Source organism: Dipteris shenzhenensis, chromosome 2, assembly GCF_047967505.1.
Source record: "Dipteris shenzhenensis isolate YYH24624 ecotype China chromosome 2, Dip_SZ_1.0, whole genome shotgun sequence".
Taxonomy (NCBI): Eukaryota; Viridiplantae; Streptophyta; class Polypodiopsida; order Gleicheniales; family Dipteridaceae; genus Dipteris; species Dipteris shenzhenensis.
The window spans coordinates 11,345,807-11,357,536 of NC_141597.1; the positions used below are offsets into that span (position 1 = coordinate 11,345,807).

An 11,730-nucleotide genomic window follows, 5' to 3' on the forward strand; every position below is an offset into this window, starting at 1 on the left:
TCGTGGAACGGGTGTTGCTGCAGATTTCTTATCATTCCAACCACCCAACTTAGGTTTCTTCTCAGCCTCATAAGCAGTACCATGTATGCTGCCCGTTACATTCTTATACTTGATGGCATACTTTGGCTCAAATACTTCTGCAAGCTGGGCTGCCCTCTCAATAGTTTGAGGGTTATGTGCCTTAACATCTGCAGCCAAGGAAGCAGTCAATCCATGGATGGAACACAGAAGCTTTCCTTTTTCAGATACATCCTGTACAAACAAGGAAAGCCTCTAGAAGTGTTGCAAATACTGTTGGACCGTACCGCTCTACCACAATGCATAAAACTCTGCCAAGTATTGGTCCAAGATGAGTGGGTATATGAAGCTAGTGACCATCAATTCTTTAAAATCCCTCCATGTGGTTGGCCTTTGAGGTGAATCCCTCATATACTGCCACCACATGTGAGCATAATCCTACTTGCAAAGATGATGTGCTCCTCGTCAGTCTTGGGGTGGAAGCAGAAATAGTCTTCCAGCTTCGCGAGCCACTCCTCCAACTCATTGGGAGTGCGAGTGTCCCCTTCAGACTTATGAACTAAGTGCTTATCTTTCACGCCTTTGGTTGCATAGTTCTTGTTGTACCCACCAGAATATCGGGCATCCTCACGCTTAAGACTCACATATTGAGAAAGACATCTCATCACACACATCCTCAGGCAAAGCTCAGCAAGAGTGTAAGGCATTTGAAAGCATATGATCCGTGGTCACTTGCCATTTACAACATTCTACTGCATAGTAACACCACCCACCTGATGCACGGGCTGCATCTGGCTAAAAGTATTCATTGTCGGAGCCATAGAAGCATGCATTCCTGGCAAAGTCTACTTCCCAAAGACATCCCTATGAAAAGATGGCACAGCAAAAGCCTGAGAAGAGGATTGACCTTGCTCCTAGCTGCCCTACACCCCAAAACCAGATCCATGCATATTCACTAGTGCAGTATTGAAAGGATGCATATCCAAAGGTCAGCCCAGTATAGGCGGCTTAGCCTACGTAGAAGTAGAAATCTGTGAGCCTAAAGGTGGTCTGGCATCTATCAAAAAAGTGCTCTGCAGCACATAAAAGACATCACCCAAATTAAGATAATCCCCGTGCTAGGGTGTACGCAAGGGTCCAAAAAACGGGTGCTCATAGGCAAGGCGTGCATCAACCATAAACCCTCTACGTGGCTGGAAAACTCAACATGGCTATCTGATTGATCCCCATTCTGGGGTGTGGGTTGCTTAACCTTATCGTGCATAGCAATGGCAAATGTGATCTGTTGACCAATCTGTTGTTCCATCTGAGTGGTATCCTGCATAGCCATAGCTGTGGTAGTGCCTGCGATTCTCGAGATGCAGGAGAGGGGTTGAGTGGTAAGAACTTCTGTACCACTAGTCGATGCACCCACTGTGGTAGGAACTTGCTCATACTGAGCAGCCTCATCATTGTAATGTACCGAATCACGAGGGGCACGCTTGGATGCCATGGTGAGTGTCACAAGAGAGAGAGGAAGCTCGAATGTATGGCTTTTCTTGCAAAGAATTTCCCAATCTGACAGACATATCTGTCCCAACAAGAGAGTACAAATGCAAGCAGCATATCTGTCCCAACAAGCGAGTACAATTGCAGGCAAAGAAATGAAGCTGACTTAGAGGAATAGACAGCAAAAACCTGCTGTAATGAGCACCTGAGAACCACTAAAAATGCCGACGGAGAAGCTTAGGAGGAAGAGTGATGAAGAGGCTCCAAAATGGAGACGAGGTGATTCCAAACGGGGCTGTGAAAAGCCCTAAAAAGAGGCTAAAAAATTAACTTTTTGCCCCCCTCTCTTTTTTTTTTGGGGAGGGGTGGGCGGCGACTAAGTCACCTAGGAGATTTATGACAGCCCTAACTTAAGACTATTAGGATTGTTAGGACACTGACTTAGGCCAACATAACCCAACCTTTAACCCCAGTTAGCACTAACCTAGCCTAATTCCAAACTAACTAAACCTAACCAACATGTCAAACCTAACCCGCAGTTAAAACTAACCTAAGAATAAATCAAAACCTTACACTAGGGGTTGCGACGGGCGACGAATTGACGTAGGTGACCAAAATCCGGGACATCGGTGGCAGCATCCGGGACACTAGTGGCGTCGTTTGGCGCAGGTGTCATAGCTTGCCAGTCTGGGTGAGGCATCAATAGGAGGTATCCACGGTGAGCATTCGGGGGTCTCACAGATGTTAGCAGGACGTGCCGTCTCAGGCCTTTGGCCACTCGTTCTACGAGGTATGCTATCCCCAAAGCTGAATTGGGGGCGTCGCAACAGGTCTAGAGGAGCTGTTGCAGGGTTCGAAATCAGGACCGGTTGGCTTGGCCTTAGCTGACGTGGGTCGGGCAGCGCCGGTAGTGACGAAATGCACATGTAGCTGGTCATTGACTGGAATGTGGTGGCTCTTATGAAGGAGGCGCATAGGCCTCCTATTGGAACAAGTTCTCAGCTTGAGTAGCTAGGCAAGGGTCAAACTCAGCAGTTATCTAGATTGCTTGGCACTGGCTATTAGCTTCAACTTGTGCAAAGGGCAAATAATGAAGGTGAAAAGGGGAAGCAATAGTGCTAGTGTCAGAGCTGGAATTGGAATTGGAACTCAGAATCCAAAACCCAGCACTGTGGTGGCCGTATCTGTGTCTATCTGGTTGTCTCATGTTGTGGTGGCGGAGGGGGACGTGGTCTCCTCGATCTTTGAACTTGCTGAGCTATGTTTAGAGTGACCCCTCGTCTTGGGGGGTCTCCTCTGAGGAAAGCTGTGATAGGTCGAACCTCAATCTAGTGTGCTTTGGTCGCTCTCCGTGTCACGGGTACCCTCTACAATCCTCTCTCGGCAATCCACACTGCCCGCATATCAGCTAGCATCCTCCTCCACTCCATTTTGTCCTGTAGTTGACTCAAATGCATAGAAATCTGCAACATGCTACTGTTTCTTGTCAGCCTCTGTATCCTGTGGTTTGGTCCTCCTCCTGCTCTCTGATTTGTTGTAGCAGGGTCTCCTTGTGTCGGCGCATCTCAAGCAGATAGAGCCCAATGCAGACCTGGTCATGGAAGTGGATCAATCGTGATAGTGGGCCTGATGGGACGAAACCTGCATCTGCCCAATGGCAATCCTCAGTGCGTGTGAGACTCCTTTGTCTTGAGATACTGGGGTTTGATGATGAATCCCTCCTCCGATACTCTTAGGAAATGGTCGTGGTAAAGCTAGGTCTTGGTGGAGAGCTCTTGATCTCCCCCCAAGCCGGAGATGTGTGGAGTTGGAGGAGGTCTAATCGTATGATACTGTTAATCTCATCTCGCGGGATCGACTTAGGGGCTGCATCCATACTGCACTGAAAGGGAGAGAGCCTGTCCATTTGAATCCAGTGTGTGGCAAACCATGTGGATATACGTGCATACCATGTGTCTGTCCCGCTCTCAGCTAGTCGTCTGGATGACTCTAGAGCCAACCTCGATAGTCTCCACTGGGGTAAGTCCTAGGCTCTGTGAATGAATGTCACTATTTGGAAGATGGCATCAATCTGTAGTGGTGTCATGGCGAACTCTGCCTACACTATCTCATGCGGGATAGAGGGCTTGCTCAGAATCATCCTAGATCCATAGTCACCTATAGCTGCTCAAATTTCCTCCACTCTGCTATCGGTTGGTCACATCTCCAGAAGGATGCTGCATCCGTGGTAGTCGGTCGCACTAGTGTATCGAAGAGCCAATACTTCATCGGTGGATCCTGAATGTGTGCCTGGAAGCACTATCTCTCCAATCAAGCTAGAGCACCTCGTCCTTGCGTGAGTTGTGCATGGGCTGCATGTGTCATAGTGAAAGGGGGTCCTGTGAAGAGTGCTTCTAAATAGGTGTAGGTACTAGGGCTACACTATCTCCACTGGCTCGTCTCGATAAGTGAAGCTGAGTCAACGGAGCACTGCATGTGAGGTGTTGAAGACCATAACCTTGATCTTCCCAAGGTTGACTGTCAGGTCTCTCTCTTTGCAGAACACCTTTAGGGCTACCAAATGTCTCTGTAGTCCCTTTGCTAAGGATGAGACAAGGAGACTATGTCATGAGTGTATAGCAATATCTATATCATGAGATCACCAGTAGTGATCCTTCACCTCCTAGGCGGTCTATGAAGGAAGTGATCTCATCAATGTAAGCCCAAAGAGGGTCGGTGAGAGGGGCCAACCCTGCTTCACTCCCATCGTACTCTCGACCCAATCCGATAGATGACCAGGGGCGCGAACTCTACCTCTAATTTACTCATACAGGCTCATAACCTCCCATATCAGTGTCTCTGGAATCTGTAGCTCCTGTAGTCTCTTGATCATTCGGGACCGTGGGATAGTGTCAAAAGCCTTTCGAAAGTCGACAAAGCATGTGTAGACCTTCTAGTGTTTGGACCTCGCCACCTCAATGATAGCCCCTAGAGTGAAAATGTGATCTAGGATAGAATGTGGCCTTTGGAATCCTACCTGCCCTAGTGCCTGCTGCCCCCGAGCCTCCGTATGATTGTTGAGCTCCCTCTCTAAAATTGATCCATAAATCTTGGCCAGAGCATGGCCAATCATGAGGATATGGTAGTTCCTAGTCTCCACAGGGTCTCCGGCTTTGTGTATTGGTACAATAGTGGTAGTGCTTCAAGCAGGTGGGAAACCGTGACAGCCCGGTTAGACATTTGTGCTGGACCGGAGCTAGGACCTCCTCTCCATGTGCAAGGTGCTCAGTCCGTAGGCCCTCATGGTCCTGTGCTCTCCGATTGTGTAATCTTCGAAGTGCAACTCATACATTATGTGTGGTGAACAAGTGGCAAGTGGTGGGCCTGAGCATAGAGGACATATCCGGTGGTGTTCGCGTTTAGGCATCATAGAGGGAACCTGCATACGTGTGCCACATCTGGATCGGTGATGGGAATAGGTGGCTTCTCTTCGATAGAAACCCCCATCTAGTGGTCAAGGCTCCTCCTCGAAAAGATCTGACAATCTCGTCCATCCTGTGTGTGAGGAAGGCCCGCCTCTTATGACGTGTCAATTGTTGACAATTCCTCTGTGCCTTAAGTGGCGTTAGATGACTCAAAGCCCACTCCTGTGTCAGAGCTCTCACCTATGTGCACTCATTGTTGAATCAAGGGTTTTGGGACATCTTCCCATCTCGGACCCACATGGGTCGGGTCGTGGGAAAAGAGAAAGGGGGAGAGAGAGAGAGAGAGAGAGAGAGAGGAGATTGGGAAGAGAGAGAGAGTAAGGAAGTAGGGAGAGAGAGAGAGAGTAGGCATGTAGGAGAGTAGGAAAGGAGGTAGGTAGGATAAGATTCAAATCAATCGATAGTACATGAGTGGTAGGGGGTTGACTTATATAGTCCCTAACCTCAGTCCCCAATTTCCCACTAAAACTCCCACTGGTTTGTCAACTGTATCTTCAAAGTACACGAGCTCTTCCGTGGCCATGATGGTAGTCATAAGAGCATAATTAGTGGTTTCAATCTGAATTGCTTTCCCTTTTTGAGCATATGTTAATATGGCTGGTGGTTTGCTTCCCTTAGTAGACCATCTGAGTCGCTGCTATGCAGGTGGATCCTTTGGCAATTCTTGCTCTTCTTCATCAATCGTTTCCGTAGGTGACTGAGTGATCAATGCATACTATCTCTTGTGTTTTGATGTTTTCCATTCAGATTCTTCATAATTACATCGATCGATTAGCTTCAAGTATAGCTATGAAATCTTTACGTGCATTCGGTACAACTAAACCATCCGGAATTTAGCGTGTCATCAGTCCTTCAAAATATTTTTGCATATTATGACTTTTCGGTTGATGGGATCATACAACTTGTATGCTTTGCTTTCTTCACTGTAGCCAACCATGATGCATTTACATAACTTAACATCCAACTTTTTGTGATGATCGTTATGTATGTGGCATATGTTGTGCAATCAAATGTGCGGAGATGTCCAATGCGTGGCTTATATCCAATGAATGCCTCATAAGATGTCATACCTTGAATTGGTTCGGTCAAAAGCCGATTGAGCAAGTAGTTTGCAGTCGCAATTGCTTCTGCCCAGTACTGATTCAGAAGATGCTTCTCATGGAGCATTACTCTCGCACTGTTTGCTGAAGTCCCACTCTTTCTTTCAGCTACTGCATTTTGCTGAGGAGTATCCGCACATGTGAACGTCATTATTTATGTAAAAGTTCATGAATGCTGAAGACATGTATTCATCTCCTGTGTCTGATGTCATGACTTTGATCTTTCTACCTATAGTGGCTCTATCAAAGGATTTCTTTCACACAGAAATCTTTCAACTCTCAAGAGGAATGTTTTTCTTTTTCTCGAAAAAGCACATGGTTCTCTTGAAGAGAAGAATGACAACCTTTCTCAACCAAAATTCTCTAGAACTCTCCGTATCTTTCTCACACTAAAGAAACTCTCTCACAACGGGAATTCTAAACACAAATCGACGATGGACGGAAATTCTCTCTAAATAGACAGAGATTCTATCAACAGAAGAATAAAATGAACACTCAAGAATCTCTCAATCTTTTTCACACCCTCAGATGGCACCTCGGCGAAAAGCTAGGATCCTCTGATACCATGAACAAATATGGAGAGAGGAGAGAAGAGTGGAGATGAGGAGAGAGGGCATAGCTACAGAGCACACCACAGACTAACTATACACTAGATTTAATTGAAAATAAAGAATATATATAAACCCCTTTAGGGTTAGGGTTAGGGTTTGCAACCCTTTCCTTTTTAGCACTCTTTGTGTTAGTGTTATCCACAATATCGAACATGATGTGGAGATGAATCCTCAACATCCCAAGTGACCATTGTCGTCTAACAAGGTTCTCCATCTCCTATTCACAAATTCGGTAAGTGTCCACAAGGCCTGTCTTACCAAGGCAGTCTTTTGTGTGTATCCAGACTATATCTGATATTGTCAGCCATTCAAATCGTCCATCGTTATGCATAGGAAGATGTCTGGCTTTTGTGCCATTCTTAATGTTTATATGGTGTTTACTCGCATGCTTTGGTTTCTTTATGCCTTATAGTATGTCCAATGCCATTGAATATTAGCAGGCTCATACATTTCTATTGGCTTGTGCATCAGAAGTCAAGGAGTAAGCAATTCGTACTGAATGAGTGTCGGATGCTCAAGTTATTGCAGACTGCTTGTCTGCTTTTTAGTTTGTGTGTTGTTCTTGTCATTCGTTGTGTAAAAGATTTACAAAAGGAGGGGATTCACACACTAGATGTGCTTTTCAATTTCAATCAGTTATCCACAATAAATGCATGTTCTAACCTGGTACTCAATTGTGCGTTTTTCATATGCTTTTCAGTTTGGATCATTGCTCTTTGCTTTGCTCTACCGGGATAGTTGAACCAACAAAACTCAAATGTACTACAATACAAGTGGAGGAAGTTTTATTTATTCATCGTAGACTTCTCAAAAGGTAACATGCACTACAAGCAGGCGTTTTCCCTCTGTATTTGAAAATATAGTGCTCTGTTGGTTACAACATTTATATGAAGGGTGCCACTAAACAATTGAGTGGGTATATTCGTATATTGTCCAGTACTGACATTTTCTCTACGATGCCTTCTAAGAAAAACTGGGGCAATCTGTATGTTCTCTATGTGTACAGCTTAATTAGCGATGCTTGCTGCTTTGGAGCAAACCAAATTAAAATAGATTAAATTTGCCAATGTTATTGTTAAAGAGTATGCTAGAAATTCTACTTCCTTTTCTTTTGCAATGACAATGTTATATAGTTCCTTCATCTATTTTGCTCCAATATGTGGTTTTTCCATGTTTATAGCGTTGATGCTGAATTTATAATTTTTAGGCTTATGAATAACTGCAAGAGACCATGAGAAGAGCCTCCCATTCTTCCACTATGATGAGAAGTTGATGCTGAATTTATGGTTTTTAAGCTTATGAATTACTGCAAGAGACCATGAGAAGAGCCTCCCATTCTTCCACTGTAATGTTAGCAATGCTAGCAGGTCTCATCGTAATGTTGTGGGATGAAAGCCCTTTAAAGCATCTCATTGGGAGAATTTAGACTTTTATACATTTGTAGATTTCTTTTTTGAACAAGGTTCTTTTAGCCTCAGTCCTAGGCTTTTTTGTTGAGTAGGACTTGACTGACTTTTTCTCTTGCTATGCATGGTGCATTCTTGCCTTGATCACTCTACTCTTGGAAGTTCTTTTCATGAAAAAAAAAAAGTTTCTTTCACGATAGTGTACGGAGTCCATGAGTACGATATTGTACGGAATCCATGAGTACAATGCTACAACCGTCACTTGCATCATGCTTTGGTGCTATTGAAATCCATAAATTTTGTGATGAATGAACCATCAATGAGTACAATGCCACGACCATCACATGCACCATGCTTAGGTGATACTGAAATCCATAAATTTTGTGATGAATGAACCATCCAAATCCTTCGTACTTGTCTATAATACTCTTAAACTCTTGATTATTGTTACACCTCTACGCTTGGACCATAATATGCATAACTATAGCACTATCTAGTTTTGCTAATGCAATCTAGAGATATGCATACTCGTATGCCAATCACTTCTCTAAGTATTACTTTGCTCCTCCCTTCCAAAACCTCTCTTCATGCATGATCCATTCACTTCTACAAAAGATTAGGCTACTCCTGTAAGCTCCCTTTTTTTCAATTGCTCCACAATTTGTGGGTTGGTCACAAATCCATAGAACACTCATAGTATGCTCTTTTAATGCCTAATAATCAACATTATCGCATAGTATATCTTTGATACCCCTCCTCTTTTTTTGCCATAACTTTCAAACCATTGCATATTTCAAAAGCTTTAAATTGGGATTTATAGCCACAATGAAAGGTTTCTAGCATCGTAAAAGTTCTTAAGTTAGAGGTGATTTGAAAAAGTTGACCGCCAATTATTTTTTGGGGCTTTGCTCTTCTTTTGTTGGATTGCTCACATAGGTTGATTCCCTCAATTATTTCACACATCAATGTGCTTATTTAGAAATGGGAAAGTCAAATGTGAAATAAAGCAAAATTCACAATTTCAATCTCACACACTTTAAACAACAATAACAATAGTAACAACATACATGGAAATGCTAAAAGGTAAGATTGTACTACTAGTTTTTGATGTGAATTTCATTGTATTAACCACAACTTGTTGAGGACTATCTCTCAACAAGGTTACAAAAGGGGATAAGAGAACATTCGTTTCTCTCTCCACCAATCTCTTTAGGCTATTGCACATAGGTCTTGTGTGAACTTGTGTATATATTCGATCTCTTGGACAATTGTGATATCTTGTATATCTCACTTACGTGTAGAAAATCATGATATGAAATAGCAAAGTGGTGTTTGATTACAATGTCTCCTATTAATAATATTAAACAAAGTCTTACAATGCAATATTGTTTTAAAGTATGGATGACGGGATCCTTAATGTGTAGTCAAGGTAATTCTCTATAAACCACCGTTTTCAATAGGGTGGTCATCTTGGTCAAGCAAGTGTACCATGAAGTTATCAACCTCCAATTCAAGTTAGCACCACTTTGCTAGGAGATTCCCTAAGTCAAGTTCAAACACTCAATCAAGATTTCTATGTGGTCACTCTAATTCTTCTTCTTCTTAGTGGATCGTGTTGTAATGGGGTCGACTTATGCCAATTTAGCTATGTTTCTTTCATACTCATCTCAATACAAGTCGAAAGTGGAACCCCAAGCTTTAACCTATTCTAGACTCACCATAAGGACATGCTAGAATTTCATCACTAACCATTGAGCCTTTGTTCAAGCCTCAAACATGAGCATGTGTGTAAAGAGGATACATCTCTTCATATAATCCTCAAACAGCTAGTCAAGGCACATATTTATCTTAAAAAGAACATCCTAGCATTGAAACATCTTTAATAACCCATTGAACAGATACTCATCATGATAAATTCTCTAATTGTTATGTAGCATGTTCATTTATTTGAATGTAAATAGCACTGATGATGGTAGACTTATCAAAATTCCGGCCCAAGCCTTAATAATAGAGTAAAAGATAGCCTTGAAAAGGAGGTCAGTTTTTGGTTTGCAGTGGTAAATGTAATGTAGAGTGTAGTGATTCCATTTATGTTATAAGTTGCTTTTCTTGTGTAAGCTAACATCAACACATGTAGTAAATCATAATCTACATGTGGAAGTATTTGATTATAAAAAGGTAGCAAGCCTTGAACTATAAGGAGAAGGAGGCATGTTTTGCCTGTGCTAGCTCCACCTGTTAGAAACAAGTGTATTTTTTCTAATGGATGAATTATTCTTTTTTGTATCATGATGTCATCAAATAGATGTCTTTGTTCAGTGTTTAAAGATCGATTTTTCTTAAAATATTCATCGTTTTGCACAAGGATTTATTTTTCAATAGGAATAGTGAATTTATTGTTAAGTGTTTTTTAATGTATGTTTTTCATGTCCAATGTGATGTCGTATCTAGGGAAGTCATTTTGTTGTAAGTCATGGTTTTGTTTGTTTGGGTATCATTATTATTATTCATGTGTAGGACTCTAATCCTCACTCTGAAAAAAAGATGCACTAAGGATTCGGATTGAGGATCTCTTTAAGTTGAAAAGTGTACTTGAATCCCAATTGATGAGGTATATATACTAAGAGTTGCTATCTATTTCTATCAACTTCTATCAACCACACAAACATGGTTAATATAGTAAGAGTTGATATCCATTTCTATCAAATCTTATAAACCATACAAACATCAACCAATGCTTAAGGGTAGCTATAAGAAGAGATTGTTGTCTTACAAGACCATCTTACCAATGAGTAAGCGGTGATGATGTGGGGTGTTCCAACATAATTTGAGATGTTGGTCATCCTTGAAAAGGGGTCATGGTGGCATCCATATGAGAGCACGCATTTCCTACAACCATTGGATTCTAAGAGGCTCATATGCATTACAATTATTTGCCTTGATGCTATGCTACCAAGGATTTCATGGTGAAACATATTCTACCATTAGTACATTCCAATAGGCTGATAAAGTGCCCTTGCCACTAGAAGCTTAATGAAGTGTTCAACATCCCTTCCACTGGAAAAAGAGGTGACAAAGGTTCATCCACCCAACCAATACAAGTTATGATGATCGAGCCCAACGAAAGGGATTTCAAGGGTTAATAAACCCCTTTGCTAGTAAAAGGGGTGCTAAGGGTTGCATGTCTCCAAGGACTCTTTCTGAAACCATGGAAGCCTGTTGTAGTGATTCCAATGTAAGAGAAAAGGGTGGAAGTTTCTCATTGGGATATGCCTCTTGATGCAATGGATGTAATGCAAGTGCAAGGCTGTGAGTTGGATGCTTTTGACCCAGAGGATCTTGATTGGGGCTTTGAGGAATCAATTGGAGAGTTGGATTTGGAGATGGAATGCATATTAAAGAGATTGAAAAATAGGTTATAACCTTTGAAGAAATAGAGACAAGAGACCAGCTATTCTTGGATACGGTACCCTTGTAATTGATTGCGTATTGCAAGTGGTATGGAGTTTGTGCGGCTTGCAAAGTCTGGGTGGCTCAAAGCAATGTGACCAGTATGGAAGGAAGGGTTTATTTGCTTTGAACCTAGGAGAATGTACTGGGCAAAGCAAAAGGAGGCTAGTGGACATTAATGTCCACAACTGAG

General features: G+C 42.5%; 1 protein-coding gene across 1 annotated transcript in view; it reads left to right on the top strand.

Moving 5' to 3' along the window:
- Positions 1-7,709, top strand: part of LOC147904326 (exocyst complex component EXO84B-like) — a 71,340-nt gene extending 63,631 nt beyond the window's left edge. Inside the window, exon 9 of the mRNA XM_087385851.1 lies at positions 7,382-7,709. The gene's annotated coding sequence lies outside the window, so the exon portion shown is untranslated. The remainder of the gene's footprint in view (positions 1-7,381) is intronic.
- The last annotated feature ends 4,021 nt before the right edge of the window (positions 7,710-11,730 follow it).